We start from the raw sequence: 22,415 nt of genomic DNA, 5'->3' as shown, positions 1-22,415 counted from the left end.
CGCTAAAATCAGGCGTTCGATTGCCCTCTGTGGGCTCATCAGATAACTTGATGTGGGTTTGCCATAAGAAAAACACACACATCAAATGTGGGGAGAGGGCGTATACCCGATTCGAATTTACTAATCATCAGGATCTCTACTAGGCTACCCTCAAACTGAAATTCTCTCAGGCAGAATTAGAGTAAATTAATCTACGAGACCTTGGGCGTGGTCAAATACATCAGTTGAAGGGATTTGACCTTGAGTCCAAAATTGTAAGTATATCTCAAATAGGTTAAGAGTGACGAAGCTATGAGCTAAAACTTCAAACTAACCACTATCTACCCACTTTAAAAGTCCCCTTTTTGATCAATGTAACTTTAATAAGATTGAAGTTATTATTATAAATACCACCAGTTATTTATTCCGCAAGTAATTTGAGCAATTGCTGCAAAGTAAAGTTATAGGTTCAAATGTTAGTGTCTGAAGTTCGTGCAAATCAGGAAATGTAGTAGAAATAATTCTTTTTAGAAATTAGTTTTAAAGATTACTTTAAGCGCGTACTTCTTCGTTTTCCTTTGAGTTCTAAATAAACCTCTTGGAAAGAGATTACTTACTGCCTTTATGATCTATGAAGCATTGCTAATTCTTCCAGTTATCGTTCGTGCAACTTTAGAAACAATATTACTAAACCAATTATTTTGAGCTTATTTAAAAAACAAAACAAAAATCATCACTCTTCTTAACTATCTCAAATGATAACTGTGAATAACAGACTTTTCATTGCACTGCTATTGCAGTATACCAGAAACCATTATTCTCGGCTGCATATTACTCATATTATCTACTCTCCAAAGCAAAGTATCTGTTCTTTATACGTTTCTACACGTCGTGATAAATCAGAAACAAATTTGACAAAGTGATTTAAGGTTACATATGGAAAGTCAGGAAGTGTTGGGGGTTGAAAACCTAAAGTTTGTATAAATAAACGTAATTATTCAACATCTCGTTTCAAATGGGGGTTTGTATCCTTTAACGGAATTACGATTTATACATTTATTTAAATATTTATGTTTGTTTCAATTTAACGCATGTATATTGTTAAATGTATATTGCTAAAGTATGGCCTGTTCTCTATATTTGTAGAAGATTGTCGAGCACAATAATCAATAATTTACGATATGTGTGTGTAAAACGCTACGTAAATAGCAGTATTGTTGGGACAAGTGATCTCTCTAGAGCTTCACTTTAAAGATTTTATAAATTGCAACACACAGAGAAAGATTAATATTTTTGTGTGATTGTAGGAAGTAAGTATACTGTAAACATGGGAAGCTATAATTGTAATAAACGCTCATTAATTGGAAAGCTACAGATGTTTCACGAGGAAGGTTTGTAGATTTCAAACGTTACAAACCATTAATTTTAATGAATTAATTTCGGACGTCAGTATTTCTATGAAGACGCTAGATATAGATATATAGATATATTCGGTGGTGAAAACTTCCCCGTCAAGAAAAGTGTACTCTGTTCAATCAACAGAATTAATTCGTTCTCTGTGAACATCGATAATAGATATTCAGTTCCAGACCAGATAGAATTCCAGCATTGTTTGTAAAAACTCTTGCATTATAAACCATTATTTGTAATAACTAATTTATTATAGCCGTTATTATAAATTGTATTGTTCTTTGTATACTAAAATATATTTGTGTTGAGAAAGAAAAAATCTTGTTGATAGACATCATTAATTTGATACATAATAACATTTAATTAACTTTTGGATTAAAACTAAAATTTCCGTAACGTATCTAACATAATGAATCGGAGACTTGTCCGAGATAAATTATTGTATGTAACAATAATAAATTGAGTGCTCGTTTTAGGATCTGAATGGAAGACAAAATTCGTTATAAATTAAAATTCAACCCACAATTCAGTTTATATTTATCAGTGTCAACAAGATTTGACGAAGTCCTATTACCAAGGTTTCCTAGAATCACCCTCTCTCGAACAACTATAAATATATATAACAACAGTGAAATGCTTGAAACTGCAAAGATTTTAAATTTTAAAGTTGAAACCTCAACATAAAAAAACTAACTAAACTTTAGTCCATGATGATTTGTTGTCTGAGGAATCATTAAGGGAATATTGTAGTGTCTCAACTAGCCAACCAGAGTTGAGTGATAAAGATAATCAGAAATTGAATTAAAACTCAAACTAATCGAGTTTGAACAACCACGTATCGAAGCCGAGAAAGAGAAAGTAAATGTCTCGAGACTGAACGACTTGGTTATGTATCAAAGCCAAGAAAAATAAAGATGAAAGAATTGGAAATTAGACTTCAGTTCGACAAACAAGGTAAAAAATGAAACTCAATCAATATATTAAAGTACCACCATTTAATGAAAGTGAAGTAGATAAATATTTCCAACATTTTAAGAAGGTTGTCTAAATGATGGAACTTTCCACAGAAAAATGGACATTATTATTACAGTGTTGTGATTGGTAAAGCACTAGAAGCTTATGTCGTTTTCTCTCTAGGAAATTGTACATATAATAATATGGTTAAAGCAGCTATTCTCAAATCATGCTAGTTAGTACCGAAGGGTTATTGACAAAAGTTTCGAGGTTATAATAAACAAGATAGCCAAACTTATATTGAATTAACTCACAGAAAAAGAGGTTTATTTTTGATCGATGTTGTAATTCTATGAATATTGGCAACAACTTGGGCAGACTAGGACAGTTATGCTTAAATGATGAACTTAAATGCTGTAGAAGTGACGACATCAACATTTATTTTAAAAAGAATGTTGAAACACTACAGAAAGCTGCTGCTCTTTTTGGTTAGAACTACAGATATTTCACCAAGAACGTTTATTGAGTTGAAACATAACAAACCGTTTAATTTCAGCGAATTAACTTTGGACGTTAGTGTTTATACGAGGGCATTAGATATATTCGGCAATGAAAAACTTGCATGTACTTCTGAAGCAGCTAGCTAGCTTCCCTGTCACGAAAACTGTACCAGTGTATCAACATAGAATTAATTCGATCTCCGTGAACGTCGATGAAAAATTGAGTTCCAGACCAGACAGAAGACTCAGAATTGTTTGTAAAACTTGTGTATATAAGCCATTGTATGTAATAACTATTTGTAATAGTTGTTATAAATTGTATTGTTGTTCGTAGATTAAAATATATTTGAGTTAAGAAAGAAAATTGTGTATTAATCTTGTCTATTTGTTTGAATCTCGCACAAAGCTACAGGAGGGTTACCTGCCCATGATTTCGCAGTGTAAGACTAGCTGAAGACAACTAGTCAACACCACCCACCGACAACTCTTGGACTATCCTTTTACCAGAAAATGGTGGGATTTACCGTCACATTATAACGCCTCCACGGTTGAAAGGGCGAACATGTTTGGTGTGACGGGGATTCGAACCCGCGACCCTCAGATTACGAGTTGAGTACTTTAACCACTTGGCCGTGCTGGGCCGGTTACTTCTCTCGAAAATGGTGTTATTTTGGACAGTTCCTTGATGTTACTGTTTGTTTCTGTGTTTTATAAGTGATAGTATTTGAGTCTTGCTGAACGAAAGTCAGAAAATAATATTGAAACTTTAAATGTTTATGGTGAAAGTAATTTTCTTGGGCTTTAAAAATGTTTGTCATCCGTAAACTCAACTTGTGGTAAAACAAATTAGGAAATTCAGGAATAATTGTCCTTCCTTTTTATGCCGGACGAACATTTGTTGCTTGGATATCATATCGAAAGTTACTGAAACGAGGAAAATCTTGCTTCCTTATTTGTATTGCGCTTACACAACTAGACTAAATCATAAGTTACTCGAATAATTAATGTACGCGTGAAGCTTAAACTTAAGACGAAGGATATAACATGTAAAACAAATAAAACGCTCTTTCTCTTTATACGGACGTGGACGTTATGACCCGTACTGCAACCACAATGCAACCATAAAACTACAGAAATTATACATTACAATGTAGTAAGTGTATTTACACGAGATTGGACAAGCTTTTAGTAAAAAACACATATTTATGATATAAATGTTCGAATATTTTGTGTCTGAAGTGACTGTTACGTAAGCTACACAGGCTTTCCGATTGTTTGAAATCAACTATTCAATATTTATAAAGCATTAATAATCTTGATTTTGTATGAAAAGGTTGTTGATTTAAGATATTGGTACAAATGCCATTTTTTTCACTTCTCGTTATCAAATAACTTAGTTAGCTTTTATAATGCCTTTTTGGAGAGACACGCAAGATGAAGCTGATTTCTGATATTATTCGGAAAGGTTTGTTGTTGATGGTAATATTTAGAATAGCCTTTCCTCTTTATTTCGTATGTTTTTGTTTTTTTTGTAGGTAAGCACAAAGTTACACAACAGGTCATTGCGAACTTTGAACACTAGAAACCTGCTTTCGCCATACGTAGACATGCATCTGTGCCACTGGTGGGCCTCTATTTCGTGCTATCAAATTTTTATGTACACGTTCTAGATACCTTTATTGGTAAGAAGTAAAGATCATTAATTCTAATAACTTAAAACTGAAAATAAAGAACGTATAATAGCATGTCAACTAGATTATATTTCCTAGTGCCGACGAAACCTTTTGTCGAATACCAGAGTTCATCAGGCCGTCTTTAATGTCTTCATTCTATATGCTGCTTTATAATAAATTAGCTCGATCTGTATGATAGCGATAAACCAGCAGTACACGAATATTATATATCGGAGCCCCTTTATTGTAACAGGAAAACTTATTTTTTTTTAAACTAATCATCCCTAAGGTAATTTTTCCTTTTCAAAATCGGTCATAATAACTCCATCTTTTCCTTCTTGTACGGAAAAAGTATATTATTAGTTTAATCATGCCGGCGTTTAGATACATAGAAATGAAATCCTAATCTAACCTTTCACTAGTATCTTCACTTTATAAAATACAGATACGTGGTTTAGAACCTATTAATTTAGTAGTCTTTGCTTCTCCGTAATTCAACGAGATGTGTGGATACGGTTAAAGGAAGGTAAAAACAGTAGAAATAAGTGCCACTACAAAACTCTAAGCTTGTAGAAAGCACAGATTCACCAAAATAAAGCTGAGTTAAGGAAGTTTTAGGTGTAAGTGCTTTCTTCAAGCATTCGTAGGTTAAAATAATGGCACCAGAAATCACGTTGGAAAATTTGATAAACTAGCCAACTGTTGTACTCAATAGATGAGCTACATAATAATTGTCGCTATTTTAGAGTAATAGGTATTATATGACAATACGTTATCTGCCATATAATACAGAATAGTATGTAAATCAGCTGTAATGCAATCATACTTTGATGTAATTATTATGTAATGTTACTATATTTATGCGTTACGGAGATATGAAGACTTGAAGGTCAGTAAAGCTGTAGAGTGGAACTTGAATGTTATGATTTGTATGCATAAAGATTCGAAGTTCGAATGTGTTATGTGGTTATATATATGTACAAGTCTTAGTGGGTAAACACATTAGTCACGAAATTTGTTTACAATATACATTCGGTTGTTTTTAACCATCACTATTAATATTTACCATTTTAAAACGTAATACAACAAATTCGATTTTTCTAACAATGAAAATGTTTTGATTTGTAGTTTTTACACGGCCCATATTTTACAAAATTAATTTTCTTCCTTTGTCTTGATGTAAAAACGTTGTTACACCGTTTTTATTGATGTTTTTTCCATTTCCTACAACTCCTTCGAATATCATTACTAATATAGGTTTTAATTAAACGATTATAAATTGTATAAATTTATTTTTAAAAGAGATATTGCTGGTAAACACAGTTTATTCCTTACATATATTTTTTTGTTAATAAAGTGATTTTAACCACTTGTTAAATAAATTTCACATTTTAGTGGCATATCCTTTTAAATATAATGACAAGAAGTTGATGGAGATAAGAGTCAAGCAAGACGCATAACTTGTCACTTGAACATTTGACAAAATATTTTGTTATCGTATTATATTGATATTTCATCGTCGTATCAAAATGTCGTTACAAAATCGATATACTGCTATTTAATCTCTCCAGTTTAAATCATAACCTTTCTTTTTGTCTGAAACTAGATTTTATTATATGACAGTAATACAGTGATTAACATGGTACTTCAAAATAATGCTGTTTATTATTGTGCATGTTGTCCTTAATTACAGGACTTCTTAACTTCTTGTTAATTATAATCTCTATCCTTCAAAACGTGTTTGCGTAAATAATTGAAATTTGAACACATGTTAAGTTTATTTGGTCTTGTGGAGTAATATAATTATAAATTTTCAAAATTTTAAAAAGAATGAATAATAGTAATACATTATTTTGGATAAAATAAACAAAATTAAATTTTCAAAAGTAGTAAGAGCCGGTAAGTAAAAAGAATGTAAACAATAGTGTAAGAGTTATTAACAAAAACTCGAGATTCAAAGAATATAGAACTTATTAAAATGAGATTTAATATGTACGATAAAACATCTATTGTGGAAAGAAAACATTTATGCAAGGAGTAAAACGTAAACTTGTTTGTGTAAATAACGCAAAAATATTTATGAGAAAGTGAAAAGTTTCTAAACATGGATAATAACAAGTGACTATGGCATGAAAATATTACAGAATAAAATAGAAGCTGAAATTGAAAAAGAGTCGTACAGAAAGTCCAATGTTTAGTTTACTGTGTTGCAACAAAACTGAATTTTGTTGTGTATTTATAATAAACTGAAACAAATAAATGATTACAAAAATATAAAATGTGTTGCACATATATTTAAAGAAAATGATCTATTATTGATTAATTTATAAGTAAACTAACTAGAAGCGTAAATCCACATTTTAAAGTTTAGGGCAGTAACTTATAATGAATACAAGTGGAAATATTCCAAATACAGCAGTTTTTAAAATTTCATTGATAGATAACTTTGGTTAACTAAAGGTAAGTGTAAAGTGTAACTTATGATTGTAATAGTAAGATTGTAATTTAATGTTATTAAACAGTAAATTATGAAGTTTTAGATTGTATGAGAAAAACTGCAAACACATATTGTATGCAATTTCCAAATATCCGCAAGTTGACGCATATGAAACAATATTTTATTCTATGCTTAAGAAATTAACGCATTTCCATGTATGCCACGTTTGAATGTAAGTTATTTGAAGGAGTGGCTTCTGCAGACCTTGCACTGTATCTGAACTATTTTTTTAAATGAAAAGAAAATGTTCACATATCAATATTTCAATAAAGCAATATATATGTTCAGATATTTGGTGCAAACAATTAACTCTCTAAAGTGAATCTATGTGCTGAGAACTTAAAGGAAATGTTATACAAAAGTGTTGTTTGCTACGACTTTTGCCATTGTTTATAGGTGATAAAATCTCAAATCCTTTGGAATAACAAGAGTGGAATCTATATATGTATTCTTTACATTTTATCTCATAATGTCTATAAAATAAAATATTGTTTGTTTATATATACTTTAAACTTTTAGAGACAACTCTGTAAAAAGTATGTTTATGGTTTGATTTCTTGAAGTTACGAGCAAACGCTGTTTTTCAAGCTAAAACATGTTATAATATTTATTCATAGGGCATGGTATGGCCTGGTATTTAAGTCTCTTATTTAAGCAAAATTCGGGGATTATGATGTATAGTGTCAATAGTTAAAAAGGAATATTTTTATTACGTATCTTCAGATGTAGCTATATTATATATTAAGTGTAAGAAATATCTATAACAAAGAAATCTAAAATATTTGATCATATATATATACAAATCTAAGGAAACAGCAGATTTATTTATTGTTTAATAGTATCATATATATAAACATAAAACAGTTATTTCATTTAAAATAATTACACGATTACCTTAGAGCTCAACTATATTTTATGTTTTACTTCTTTTAAAGCTACAAATTTAAACAATGTACTATTTATGCTCCGTCCATTACCGATATCGAAATTTGATTATTAGCGGGCTTTACACCTTTTAATTTACTGTTGAGCTACTAGTGACGATATCTTCTTGCGTATTATTTTTTAAACCTAATTGGCCATTCCGTTCTTTCGCTATTTATAACGCGATTTAAATAATATGGGTATGTAAAAAAATATTTCCTAAATTTAATAACATGTTGTATTCTACTGGATTTTAATTTAAGATCATTCGTGACATTTCTAAATAACAAGTAATATTCAAATTCCTAAACTTCTATTGTGATGCAACTTAAAATTTGTAACTATGATAATGTTAAGTATTTTTATTAAGAAACGTTTTGAAAAAAAAATGTTTATTCAAAGTTTATATGTTGTTATTTGTATAAAGTTATTGTATTTTCTGCACGTAAGGACTATGAATTAAGTTACAACCCGTGCTGATGCTGTCGTATTAATTACGCTGTTGATTGTTCTCTAGTGGTTCAATGATAAAAACTAAGGGTTTTGTCAAGTTAATAATCAAGTTTTGGTACCCGCAATGTTTTTATCACAGCTTTGTGCCTACTAACAAACATACAGACTTTATAAACTTGACTCAAGTATGGCTTAACAGGTACCGTGCTTGGCCCGGCATGGCCAAGCGCATTAAGGCACTCGACTCGTAATCTGAGGGTCGCGGGTTCAAATCCCCGTCATACCAAATATGCTCGCCCTTTCAACCGTGGGGGCGTTATAATGTGACGGCAATCACACTTTTCGTTGGTAAAAGAGTAGCCCAAGAGTTGGCGGTGAGTGGTGATGACAAGCTGCCTTCCCTCTAGTCTTACACTGATAAATTAGGGGCGGTAAGCGCAGATAGCCCTTGTGTAGCTTCGCGCGAAATCCAAAAGAAACAAATAATCCTCATCGCTGCAAAATCGCACTCTGGATTTTGAGGCTGTAGATGTGTTACAAAATTGAAGGTCGTTTTATTTGGTCAGATAAGATTAGCCAAAAACGTTGGCGGTCGTGATGTTGGTTAGTTACATTAATTCTAGTGTATAAGTTGAAAACGAGGAACAGCTTGCGCAAAATGTTATTGCACAGTCTTGCGGAAATACCTGACACAGATACTAACATAAAATTTGTTTCTTATTGGAAAGGAGGAAATGTATCCGTTCAGATTCAGATTTCGCTTGTTGAGGGAGAAAAAAAAATATACAGGACTATATATTATATTAACGTTAATACAGTTACAAGACTATAAACACTGCATGCTTCGCCAACATGGTGATAAGTACGAACCTATGAGAATTACACGACACTAAACTTTTTTTTGGTATATTGCTCAAAAACGTAAAAACAGCCTCTGTTTGATTATGTCGCTTCTAAAGAAAAAGTTCTGTACACAAAAATAAATACTCACGATACGTGCCCTTTTTCCACAATATGTATTTTATCCACAAGCACTTGGATTTTTTAAACGTGTAATTCATCACCAAGAAAGTGTTATTTTCTAAGCAAGATCTCCCATATTTATAGTTAAATACAAAAGTGGAAGCATATTTAGTTTTTTTATTCCTTTTTATATAATGGTTTATAGATCTCTTTCACAAGCTGAGATCGTAAATGTATAGGGAAAGGCTAATTTTGTTATTGAGAGTCTACTAAAAGATTCCTTCAGGAAATAAGTAAAGCTAACATTAGACACTAGAGATCTTCATAAATTATGTAACCCGAGAAAAGCTGTAATTTTCTTGATTATGTAATAATGTAGGATTATTTCAACTTTACTCCAAGGAAGACTAAAATATATTTACTTTTATATTGATAAAAATAAATTATACTGTTATATTGAGTATTCTAGCTAAGGAAAATAAGCTGTATCATTTCGCACAATAATCTCTTTTTTGTTTTTCAAGTCATAGTGCTACCCTTCTGAAATTTTAAATAGAATTCTTGCTTCATCAGAAGCTTACTAAGTGGTTTAAGCGTTATATTATTGTATACATTGCTTTTTTATAAAGCTCTGTCAAAGATAACTTTCTAGGTAATCAATTCTATTTTTGTCTCTCTTTATATTTTAAGTACAATATTCTGTTTTAAATAATTTAGCTTAGACAATCTATCTTCTTATTTATTTTTATTTTTCAATCTCGTAGCAATATTTTTACTTGAAGAGCTAAAGATCTCTGATAGACGTCGTGGAGGCGTTGTGTGTATGTGTCTTACAGTGTAGCTTTCCGCTACACCCTTAGAACCACTCGGTCTATTGGGAAGAGAATCCAAGAAAAAGTGATCCTGTTAGTTATGTTTGCATGGTAGAATTTATTCCTTATAAAAGTACAGTTTTCAACAGATGAAATGAATAAGAAACTTACGATTTTTGGTTTTAACAATTGCATATTTTAGCAAACAGCTTCACAGTGTCATAAACAACCACACTGCAGTACGAAATCATAAACTACTTCGTAGTTTAATTGTAACGAAAACTGTAGTTGTAAACAATAATTTAAAGTATACTCGTATTATAAAAACAGCGCTACCTAAGGTTTCTGACTTTGAAAGTAGTTCTATATAATGGATATTATGTCGAGTTGCAACTTGTATTTGATTTAAGCACAAAAATACACAATGGGCTATATGCGCTGAGCCCACCTCAGATATCAAAAACTCGATGTTTAGCATTGTAACTCGTCAAACGTACTGCTAAGCCACTGTCATGATAAATTTCTTTTCTTTTAACATCGCCTCGCTATCGACTTTCTCTTGAGTTTAGCGCTCATTCACAGCGAGAAGAAAATAATATTCAAGTTCTTCAAACTCAAACGTTTCGTTCAGTTGCTTATCCATTTAAATTCCATCTGAGTTCGTCTACCAAATGTCATCAAAATTGTTTCATGCAATTCTTCACAGCAACTCGTAAAACCAGACAGAAAACTTTGCTTTATGCATAAATATTACTTTGCATTTATTTAAGCACCCTTATTGTTAATTATACAAGTAATATTTTCATATTATACTTATAGCTATTATAATTTGTCAAGACACAATGGACCACATCACAACTACAGTGTATGTATGCTACGTAATTAAGATCATTCAAAAACAAAGAAGCAGTTCATGTTAATATAAATTTATGTTAATTGTGGAACTTTTTGGGTTAATGAAGACGTACTTATTCGTAGTTAAGTATTCGTTTTTAACCTTAACACTGTTTAGTGACGAAGTATTCGTATATTCCAAAATGCTGAAAATAATTCGAAATATGAAATGAATTATATAAAGTTATGCTTATCAAGTGCTCAAACTTTTATTTATTCAGTTGTGAAGATTACTGAGATATAAGAAGAAAACGATATTTTGGTAGGATGAATGAAAGGAGACAGAATTTTCATAGGGGAAGCAACATGTCTAGGATTACATTTCAGGAGAAAAAATACATATTTAAAAAAAGCTCAGCTGAAGGAAGCTGGTTAGGAGGATAATGAAGAGTTAGCAAGATGGTAAGGATGATATTGTGAGTTTGTAGGCAGTATGTAACATATTTGATACGAAGTTTCTAACGATTGTAATTTTTTTTTTTAAATGAGATGCAATCATACAATTCCTGGTTTGGACTGGGTAGTTTCATTCTGAAGGCCATATGGAAGGTATGTTGTCCTAGGTCCTTAAGTGTTTTGTATAAAAAAAAAAGAAGAAAATATATCCATAAGTATGACAACAGGTAATGCAATGAAGAGTAAATGCCTTATAAGAATAGTGGAGAAAAGATGGATTCAAATTTCGAGTGGTTTTAGTCAGAGAACACAGAAGGCTGAGTCGCTAAGTAACCTTGAAATTGAGTTTTGCAAGGTGAATCTTCCGTGTCATATGTTTATTGAAGGTAATGCTCAAATATTTAACAGCAACATATGTAACGCAACATAGATATACGATAACGTAGTATATTTCAATATTAAAGAGATCGGGATGTTGACATGGTGATATTACCTTTTATTTGCGCTAAACATAAAAGTTTTGGTCTTATGTATATCAAATGTAACCCAACGGTGTATGCACCAAACAAGTTAAGGAAACAAATTTAAACTGTTTTTGTACAGACATGTATAAGGTGGCCATAGTACAGAAAGTATCCACTATGGTAGTATCATTAACAAGTCTGAACATGACATGAAGGCCGTGAAATATCTGAAGTATAGAAGATATAAAGGAAAGATGAGAAAATTAAATCTTGTGAAACACATGCATGAGGGACAAAAGGTCTTGAGAAGGTGTCTTTTATAGAGATTTATTTGAGTTTACTGGCTGACGTTTCATAAGGAATGAATTAATGATTCGAGCATAAGAAAGTGGTCTAGACATAAAACACAGCTTTATAATCAATCCGCGATACCAACCAGAAGAGAGAGACTTTTCAAAATCAAAGAGCACAGTGCAAAATAATCGGTTTATGTTAAAATAATTGGTAATTGAATCGAATAAGTAACAATAGTTTTATTGTAGTGGTAAACTATATGTTATGGTGTTTTTAATTGTCTAACTCATTCAAGTGAACGTATATTGATACAGAATATTGGAGCACTGAACCAACTAGTGTATTTTTCTGAATTATCTGTCAGGTAAACTCTTTAAGATATTACAAATAGGTATAAAAGCACGTGTGGTGAGGAGTAATTATTTATACCTTGTTTACTACATGTCGTATCAACATGAATGTTTTTTTTTTTCAGATAATAGCATGGAACGCTCCACAGATACATATGTTTTAAGATTACAAGAAATTTTAAGTAAAATAATTATACGTGGATTTATTTCCAAGAGCATTAAGTTAATGTGCTAGAATTATCTATCTTTTTTAACTTGCTTAAAAAAACTGTTCATCTTATTGCAACCTATCTTTCAAACCATTTACCCAATTTAGCACTTTTTTTGAGCTATAAAACAAATCTTATATAGTGTTGTACATATATATTCCATGTTCTCTAGAGTGGTTCACATACACTGCTGCCCAAAATCTTAGGCCAATTAACATAAAAAACATGCATTTTGCGTTGTTAGACTCAACCACTTATTTGAGTAGAGCTTTGAAAGATGAAAATAAGAAAAGGGAAAATAAAAAACTATTTTAGCATTTAATAGGACAAATGTGAACACTATAAAATTAGCCTAAATACTAGCTGGTCAAAAGTTTAAGACCATACCAAAAAAAAGTCATAAACAGGGTAGGAAATGCCCAACAAGAGGTCTCAGTAGTGAGTTGCACGGCCGTCATTGCAAATAACTTTAAACATTCGCTTTGGCATGGTCGATATAAGCGTTTGCAGAAGGCTGGCTGGAATGTTATTCCAAGTGGTGAATATGGCTTCACGAAGATCATACACTGTTTGGAATTAACGTCCATTTCTATAGACTTCCATCCACTCCCAAACATTTTCAATGGGGTTTAGTTCCGCTGGATAGTCCAAAAGAATCACGTTATTCGCCAAGAAAAGGTCCTTTGTCCTGTGGGCATTGTGGATTGCAGCTGTCCTGCTGAAAGATCCAATCATATCCACACAAGCGAGGGCCTTCAGTCAATAAGGATGCTCTCTCCAACATGTTAACTTTTTAGCCTTTGCCATGTTTTTACCCAATGTAACACAGGAGATTTCAGTGGGGGATGTTGAGATGCTTGAACACAAATGACTCAATTTCGTAACATCTTTACCGATTAACGCTTCGTTTCAGTATGGTCTGAAACTTTTGACCATCTAGTATTTAGGCTAATTTCATAGTGCTCACATTTTCCCTATTAAATGCTAAAAACTTTTTTATTTTTATTTTCCCTTTTCTTATTTTCATCTTTCGAAGCTATACTCAAATAAATGGTTGAGTCTAACAACGCAAAATGCATATTTTTGTTTGTTTATTGGCCTTAAGATTTTGGCCAGCAGTGTATATGCATGATACTGAATGAGTTAAACATTTGCAACGAGTCTATAGTTTCCTCCAGCAACATTTTTTCTAACTTATTGATTGTATTTGGCTTTTTCTATCTTATAAAATAGCTAATGCTTCAAAAGTTCTAAATCGTGTTTCTTCAAGTTATTTGATATTTTTTGAACTTCCCTAGTTCTTTTACTAAAATCTTTGAATTGAAAAGTTTGATATATATTGAAAATTCATGGTTTTATTTCAAAGCAAATATATCGGAAACCAAGAAGCAAGTATCAAAATTGAGTAAAGAAGGTATTTCTAAACAGAGGACACAGAAGGATCATTAAGAACAAATTCTCCACACACACACACGCACACATATGTTTACTTTTTTATACAGGTTGTCTTTATGGCATAGTTTAACGGGTTTAAGCTACACTATACTTACGATGCATTTATTATTTATATTAATTTGCAAGGTATTATAGCTCTAGCAGATGTAAGTGTTGTTTCTTCTTATAACAAATAATACACGTATTATATAGTTACGAATAGATATCAATAAACCACTTGCAACGCGTAAAATGTATGCGTAGTGAGGTCTAAAACGCAAATATTTGAATCGCGTTGTTGTTCCAAATATTTTAAATGTTACTAAATTATTTATCATAATTTTAGCTAATAATCTAACATCTAATTTTGCTATGAAGTAATGAGATTTGTAAAGATCATTAACTCCAATGAGGCTTACGTTGTAATTAATATAACTCTTTTTTTTTTTTTTCTATCATGGAATTTAAGTTGAAATAACATTTTAGAGTAAGTTGGCTTACTTGCTAATTATCTACGTGTTTGTTAGTTTGTCCTTAAGCACTGATCTTTACAATAGGTTATCCATTGTTGTGCTCATCATAGGTATCGAAACTGTCAGACTTATCGCCAAGCCACTAGAGAATCTCATTATTTGGGCTCGGCATGACCAGGTGGTTAAGGCACTCGACTCGTAATCTTAGAGTCACGGACTCGAATTCCCGTCACACCAAACATGTACGCCCTTTCAGCGGTGGGGCGTTATAATGTTACGGTGAATCCCACTATTCGTTATTAAAAGAGTAGCCCAAGAGTTTACATTGGTTGGTGAAGACTATCTGCCTTCCCTCTAATCATACAGTGCTAAATTAGAGATGTCTAACCCAGATAGCCTTCTTGTAGCTTTGCACGAAATTGAAAACAAATTAAACCAATTTCATTATTTAATCTCCAACTGTACTTTTAGAGTACCTCGAAATTATGTACTACAAACACACCAAAATCGTTAAAATGTTAAGATAAAAAACTGTTAATTTTTTTATTACTTTAGTACACTGGTTTGTGGAAACTGAAAAGGATTATGGTCTAATTTTTAGCCTTGTAAAACCTTATTCAGATTCCTTCCAGTAAAACAGATGGATGATAAATTGTAACTTGTTTATTTTTGCTATTTAGGCAATAGTTTATTTAAAACTGCTGCTGTAAGATTCAAATCGCTTTGAATTATTCTTGTTTCATAAAACGGAGCATGCCATTGAATGTGAAAATTGCAAAGAATTAATTATATTCAGCAGATTAAATTAGGTTTGTAAACTGAAATATTTTAATTTATTTTCTTTTAGTCTCATAGTTTTATTCCACGTCGTATAAAAATTGCACAGCCACATCACACTAACTTTTCAAAATTGAGTGCACACCATATGCGGGAAAATACGGTGCATATTTTTTGTAAAATACTTGAAATATTTGAAATGATTTAAAAAACAATACTGTACAATCTTACTTCCAAATATTGTTCAGAAATCTTAAAATACATAAATTCGTAAAAACGTTTCTTAGCTTAATGAAAATCTTTTCATAATATTTGAAACATACTTTAAAACTTGCTTTAATTATCAAAGATTAATTTTCAAACAGAACAAACCATATGTGCATGAAATTTCTTATTGGTACAGCAATTTTACCATTTACAATCTCAGAGAAGCAAACAGGGATCATACAGTTAACGATAAATTGTACCCTATCCGCCCGGACGTCAATAAAGGGAAAATTTCAACTGCACTGTTTACGGTAAAAGTTAAATTCATATTAGGATTTTGAAATGTCAAAAATTACAGAGATATACTTAGAAGCGTATATATATACACGTGTGTGTGTTTTCTTTAGCAAAACCACATTGGGGTATCGGCTAAGCCCACGGACTTACCGCTGTACTAGCGGGAGGCATATTTAGAAGTAAAGATCCACAGAGTAATACTTTATGCACACTATTTCAATCACCCACTGGGACAGTGGTAAACCTACGGATTTACAACGCAAAAATCAGAGTTTCGATTCCTCTCGTTGGACTCAGCAGATAGGTCTATGTGGCTTTGCTATAAGAAGACACATACACAAAAGTTGTAGAAAATGTTATTGTTTTTTACACATCAGTTGTACAATATGTATTTAATACTTTCTTAATGATATCAATGTATTCAACATTATTAGAAATCGTTCATTGAATTTTTTTTACTTGTAAGTTTGACAAAATTTATTGAAAAGTTTATACTTGGTAATAATACATTAAGTTAGTCACTCACCTTCACATAAATCTTTATCATCGTTAGAATTGTCGTAACCATCAGATTTGCTTCCTTTTAACCTTTGCTCCATCCTATTCTGATTCACATATCATCTCATCATCCATCCATTCCTTTCCATTGGATATGAAACCTTTATGATGTTTTAATGATTTTCGATAATAACTTTTAGTAAAATTTGTAACAATATTGAATTTCGTGATGACGAGAAACCCACTTTAAGTAAAAATGTCTTCTTAAGACGGCTGGTATGGTTATTTCAACTATAATTAAAATAAAGTGCAGAACAACGTTTCGACCTTTCGAAGATAACCTAAGATAAGAAGGTCGAAACGTTGTTCTGTATTTTATTTTAATTAAAGTTTTAATACCTATCCTATGTTCGGCATGGTCAGGTAGGTTAAGGCGTTTGACTCTTAACCTGAGGATTGCGGGTTCGAATCCACGTCGCACCAAACATATTTTTCCTTTCAGCCGTGGGGCGTTTTAATGTGACGGACAGTCCCACTATTCGTTGGTAAAAGAATAGCCCAAGGACTAGCTGCCTTCCCTCTAGTCTTACACTACTAGATTGGGGACGGCTAGCGTAGATAACCCTCGTGTAGCTTTGTGCGAAATTTAAAAACAAACAAAATAATACCCGTCCAGCCGTCTTCAGAACACAATATCGAATTTGCGCGAATATAATGTGCAGTCAATTTTTCGGGAGGTATTTGGAGAAAAACGAATGCATCATTTTCGAGAAAGTACTGTAATTACCTCATTAAATCATGTTTGTTCTTAAAATTTGAATAATTTAGATCAGATTATATTCTTTTATTATAATCCTACTTATCAAAGCCACTACAAAACGAATTTGTACTACAGAAGCTACAAAATGAAATGAAAGTTTTTGATTTGAAATACTGTGTGTTGTACAAAAATGTATTGTGAAGTACAAACAATTACTTCAAGTTTTAGTAAATTTTAATTTAATTTTTACTCAGAGTAACTGTAGAAACAAAAAAAAATTCCAGCTATGTACATGTTTTTTTTTAATCGGGTCATTTCTAGTGATAATCTAATAATCTAATCATGTTATTTCTTTCATTTTATATAGGCTTATTATCATGTTAGAAGTCATCCATAAAAGTCCTGTGTTAGAAGACTTTGAAATATCGCTCGATTACACATTTCAGAATTATTCGGAACTATCTTCGAATGTCTTAGATGAGAATGCATTTAATATTTTTGATTGTGGAGTAAATGAGACGTTAGGAAACACTTCAACTTCTTTGTGCTCTGAGGACTCGGTGATAAGCATATTGTGGTTAGCTGGAGTATCATTTATTCTGTCCTTTCTAATTTTAGCAACTATTTTAGGAAATATCTTTGTTATTGCCGCTATTTTGATAGAGAAGAACTTAAGGACAGTAGGTAACTACTTGGTTTTATCGTTAGCCTTAACAGACTTGCTTGTTGCTTGTTTAGTGATGCCACTGGGCGCTGTGTACGCAATTAACCAAAAATGGACTTTAGGTCCTCTACTCTGTGACCTTTGGACTTCTTGTGATGTGTTGTGTTGTACAGCCTCCATATTACATCTTTTAGCTATTGCTACTGATCGTTATTGGGCAGTGACTAATGTAGACTACATCCACCAAAGGAGTATCCGCCATATTGCGTTTATGATATTTGCTGTCTGGACAGTAGCATTACTAATTTCAGTTGCTCCTTTCTTTGGCTGGAAAGACCCTCAGTTCGAAGAACGTGTTCTTGTTCACAAAGTATGCTTAGTTAGCCAAGATTTGTCATATCAAGTCTTTGCCACCTGTTCTTCATTTTATCTTCCTCTTATTCTTGTGTTGGCTCTTTACTGGCGAATATTTAAAGAAGCACGGAAACGAATTCGCCGAAAACCTAGAAGTTCAAGTTATTGTACCCTTCAAAGGTTACCTATTCCACGTGGAACCACATTAATGAATGAAATAACAACTACATTTACAACTGGTTCTTCAAGTAACACTAGCCCAGGAACAACAACCTTGTTGCAAAATGGCCCTATAACTCAAGCGTTGCCGTTAAGGGAACAAAACAAACTGACACTTTTTTCAATTAGAAAAAGAAGAAAAGAAAGCATCGATTCGAAACGTGAACGAAAAGCAGCTAAAATATTAGCAATAATTACTGGAGTGTTTGTTGGATGCTGGCTACCATTTTTTATCATGGCCCTAATGATGCCAATGTGTGATGATTGTGATCCTGGGTCATTTCTTCTTAGTGTGTTTTTGTGGCTAGGATACGCCAATTCCATGCTAAATCCAATAATTTACACAATATTTAGTCCAGATTTTCGAAATGCCTTCAAACGAATGGTTTGGAAATGTTTGAGATAAGTCGAACATGTTTGTGTAACTTTAAATACTAAATGCAACTGCTTAAACAGATATCAAATGATGGATAAGGTTGAAAATTGGTTAGATTATTTGTGTGTTTTAGTGTGTTCACATATTAACATACAAGTGAGCTAAAATATTTTAAAAAACTCGATATTATTTCAGTTATTGCTGGTCAGAAAAATGCTAAACTGTTATAAATTTTCAGAATAATGTTTTTCGTTTCTTAATCACAAAGAAATTAGTGTTAAAATAATTATAATAAAACAAACATGTTCACTAATGAAAAAAATAGTGAGTATTAGTATTATCATCAAATAGTTACTAACAAATTAAAACATGAGAAGTCTAAACCTGTTATGAAATGTAACAAACCTATTTATCAAAATAATCATTTTTCTAAAACGATTGGATTATGTTTATCTTGCTTTGATTTTACTAAAATTCGTAAGCATATAAATAACATACCAAAATAACGTTTTGAACACCAGTGTATGATCACCCTATATGTTTTTCTTTTATTAGATTGTCCAGAAATAAGTGCCGTTTTTGAACTGCAAAGTTTGAAAAATTATAAACCAGTGTTGTAAAACATGCTTTAATCAATCATTAATCAAGCTTCAACATACTTTTACCATGGTCGATGAACTTCCTGAAAGCTTCATCTGCAGATGCCTGATTTTGAAAGCGTTTATTGTTCAGAAATTTGTCAAAGTGTTTGAAAAAAATGGAAATATGTAAGGGAAAAGGGGAAAAAGTCTGGAAAATAAGGTGAATGAGGCAAAATTTCGATTCCCAACGCTTTCAATTTTTGGAGAGTCATCCTTGATAGATCTCATAACACCGATTTTGTTGATCTTCAGTCAGCTCATGCGGAACTGACTTGTCCAACTTTTTCGTCTTTCCAATCACACTCAGATGGTTGACAATGCTTAATTTGTTTGTGCCTAGCTTTTCTGCAAGCTCACGTACTTTTGTGCATGAGTCTGTCTCAACTGTTTTCCTTAGTGTGTTTTTATCTAAGGATGGCTTCCTTCCACGCCCTTCGTGGTCTTCAAGACTTTCATTTCCATTTCTAAACCTGTAGAAGCAACGCTGAACTGTACGTTCAGTAACAGATCCATGGCCGAATGCCTGGGTGATGTTTCGTGTAGTTTTGGTAGATTTTCGTTCAAGTTTTAAATTGTAAAGGATAATCAGACGAGGGTCCTTCTTGTCCATCTTGCCTTGGGGGTTACGGAACTTACTCTGAGTATAGTTGAAACAGCGGACAATTAAGACATTTTGCAAGCGACAAACGTTGGATTAAACCAACCAATCAACGATAAGTTACTATTCAGCTTCTAAATGTCATCTTGAGAATTCCGACATTTATTTCTGGACAACCTATTAATAGCTCTGTAGATTTAAAATACCACTATCTGCATTCCAGTTGCGATGTTACAAATTTACGCTTTCTTATGAATATTTTTCTGTATATTTTGGTTTATATGTAAGCATAAATCTTGTATAGTTGTAAAATAAGAGCTTTTGAAATTCGTTTATTATCAATATATTTCATTAAAAACGTTTCTCCATTCCAGAAAAGTGTGTTTCTTTAGTTTTTAAATCAGTAGAAAGTCATACATGAAAAGTAAGAAAGAAAAAGCACAATAACAATTTAACGTGTTAAACTAAGATCTAACATAACGAAAACTTAATTTGTAGTTTGTTAACAACATGACAAAATATCCCAAACACAATATTAATAACAAAACAAAAGATGAAATAATATACCACAAAATACTAACTAATTTTATATATATATATAACTGAAAGTTTCTTTCCTTTTAGATATACCTAGTGCCTAATCTGTCTGGCCCGTTTCTATAAAAAATGTTCTTCAATTTTGGGGCTTTATATGTCCTAGACTAACGAAAAAAATCCATTGTTCGGTAAGACACTGAAAGCCTAAGAGTGGCGGTAGAAACGGCTATGCTCAGGTAACCCTTGGGGTAAATTTCCATGCGAGTCCTCAAGAGCAAGAGTTGGTGGTAGGGATGGTTTTGATTAGGTAGCACATGGTGTGGCATTGCACGTAAGCTCCCAAGAGAAAGGTAGTGGTGATAGAACCGGCTTTGGCTTTAAGTTTCCATGAGCAAGAGTTGGTGGTAGGAACGGATATACTCCGGCTGCTCTTGCTATAGGTTTTCCCTTAAATTTCCAAGAGCAAGAGTTGGTAGTAGGGACGGATATACTCTGACTGATCTTGGTATAGCTTTGCCTTTAAGTTTCCAAGAACAATAGGTGGTGGTAGGGACGAATATTTTTAGGTAGCCCTCAGTACAGCTTTAAACGGGTCTGTAAGAGGGAAAAAAATCACTAAGAAGCCACGCATCTTTCTGTCCTTCTATATTAATTGATGCTTACTCGTTCATTGAAAACAATGAAATGTTTATTATTGCATTTACAATGAAAAGTATTAACTGTCACTAGTAGTTAAATGATTAAAAAAATCAACAGCCTTAAGTTTTTAATAAATAGTTTTATGACTAAATAAAAATGTTCCAGCTAATAATAAAAACAAATATTTATATCTTCAAATCTGTTAAAATGCAGGAGACACAGAAAAATTACACCCTTTTGACAAATTGGATTGTTAATAATTTTTAATAAATGGTATTTGGGTAGTTCTTTTCTGCTTCTCATTGAACTATATTCTTTAGTATTCAGAGTAAAAACGTTTTCGTGCATAGTCTGCAAAAACTGAAATTATGTGTTCTATTTTCTAGATTTTAATTTTCAATCTACTTATCTTGAAGTTATTTGAGTAATTATGTAACATCTGTCTAATGTTTTGTGATGTAGCAGTGTGTAATTTCTCTATCTGAAATTTTAAATACACAACGTTTTGTTGTGCTTTGCATTTTTCATATATAAAATATTGGCAGAGAGTTCAGTCGAGTAATTAGAAGAAAATCTGAAGTAATACTAATGTTGCTGTGGGGTCAGACTTCTGGACAAATATGGGGCATTTTCACAGCTCTTCCTATAACAAGTGACATTACAATTATTCTTAAGTTCCTGAAAACTCCTGGATGCCCTATTATTAAAGTAGATTAACATATATATGACAGATAAAGAGAAATAAGCCGTCAACTAGTAGTACAATTGTACAACTATTGCTTTTCATTAAATTCTCTTGTTATGGAAGTAAGACATAATGTAAAAACTGGCGAACGTTGCAAGAGAATCTCACAGTCGGATATTGGGAAATAGGAATGCAGCCAGCTTGAAATACATAGCTACGTATATTTGTTAAGCATGAGACTACACAATGGGTTATCAATTATATGCCAACAACGACGATTAAAACTTGTTTTCTGGCATCAGAGGTCCAAGGTCTTACCGATATGTCACTAGAGGCGACACATACATAGTAAATATTGCAATAAAAACATTTTCATACGTTTAATTGTTAATATATTATATATCCACCAGTTACATAAATGCTATCTTAATTAAAGCAAAGAATGATTTAAGCGTTTAGGAGATAACGAAAAATTTGAAGGGTG

General features: G+C 32.1%; 1 pseudogene across 1 annotated transcript in view; it reads left to right on the top strand.

Moving 5' to 3' along the window:
- LOC143235494 (5-hydroxytryptamine receptor pseudogene) overlaps positions 1 to 20,426 on the top strand; it is a 38,476-nt pseudogene extending 18,050 nt beyond the window's left edge. Inside the window, exon 2 of the transcript XR_013019223.1 lies at positions 17,586 to 20,426. The product of XR_013019223.1 is annotated as a 5-hydroxytryptamine receptor pseudogene (transcript). The remainder of the gene's footprint in view (positions 1 to 17,585) is intronic.
- Positions 20,427 to 22,415: the final 1,989 nt, after the last annotated feature.

Source organism: Tachypleus tridentatus, chromosome 12 (assembly GCF_004210375.1).
Source record: "Tachypleus tridentatus isolate NWPU-2018 chromosome 12, ASM421037v1, whole genome shotgun sequence".
Taxonomy (NCBI): domain Eukaryota; kingdom Metazoa; phylum Arthropoda; class Merostomata; order Xiphosura; family Limulidae; genus Tachypleus; species Tachypleus tridentatus.
This window is presented reverse-complemented; position numbering and strand designations above follow the sequence as displayed.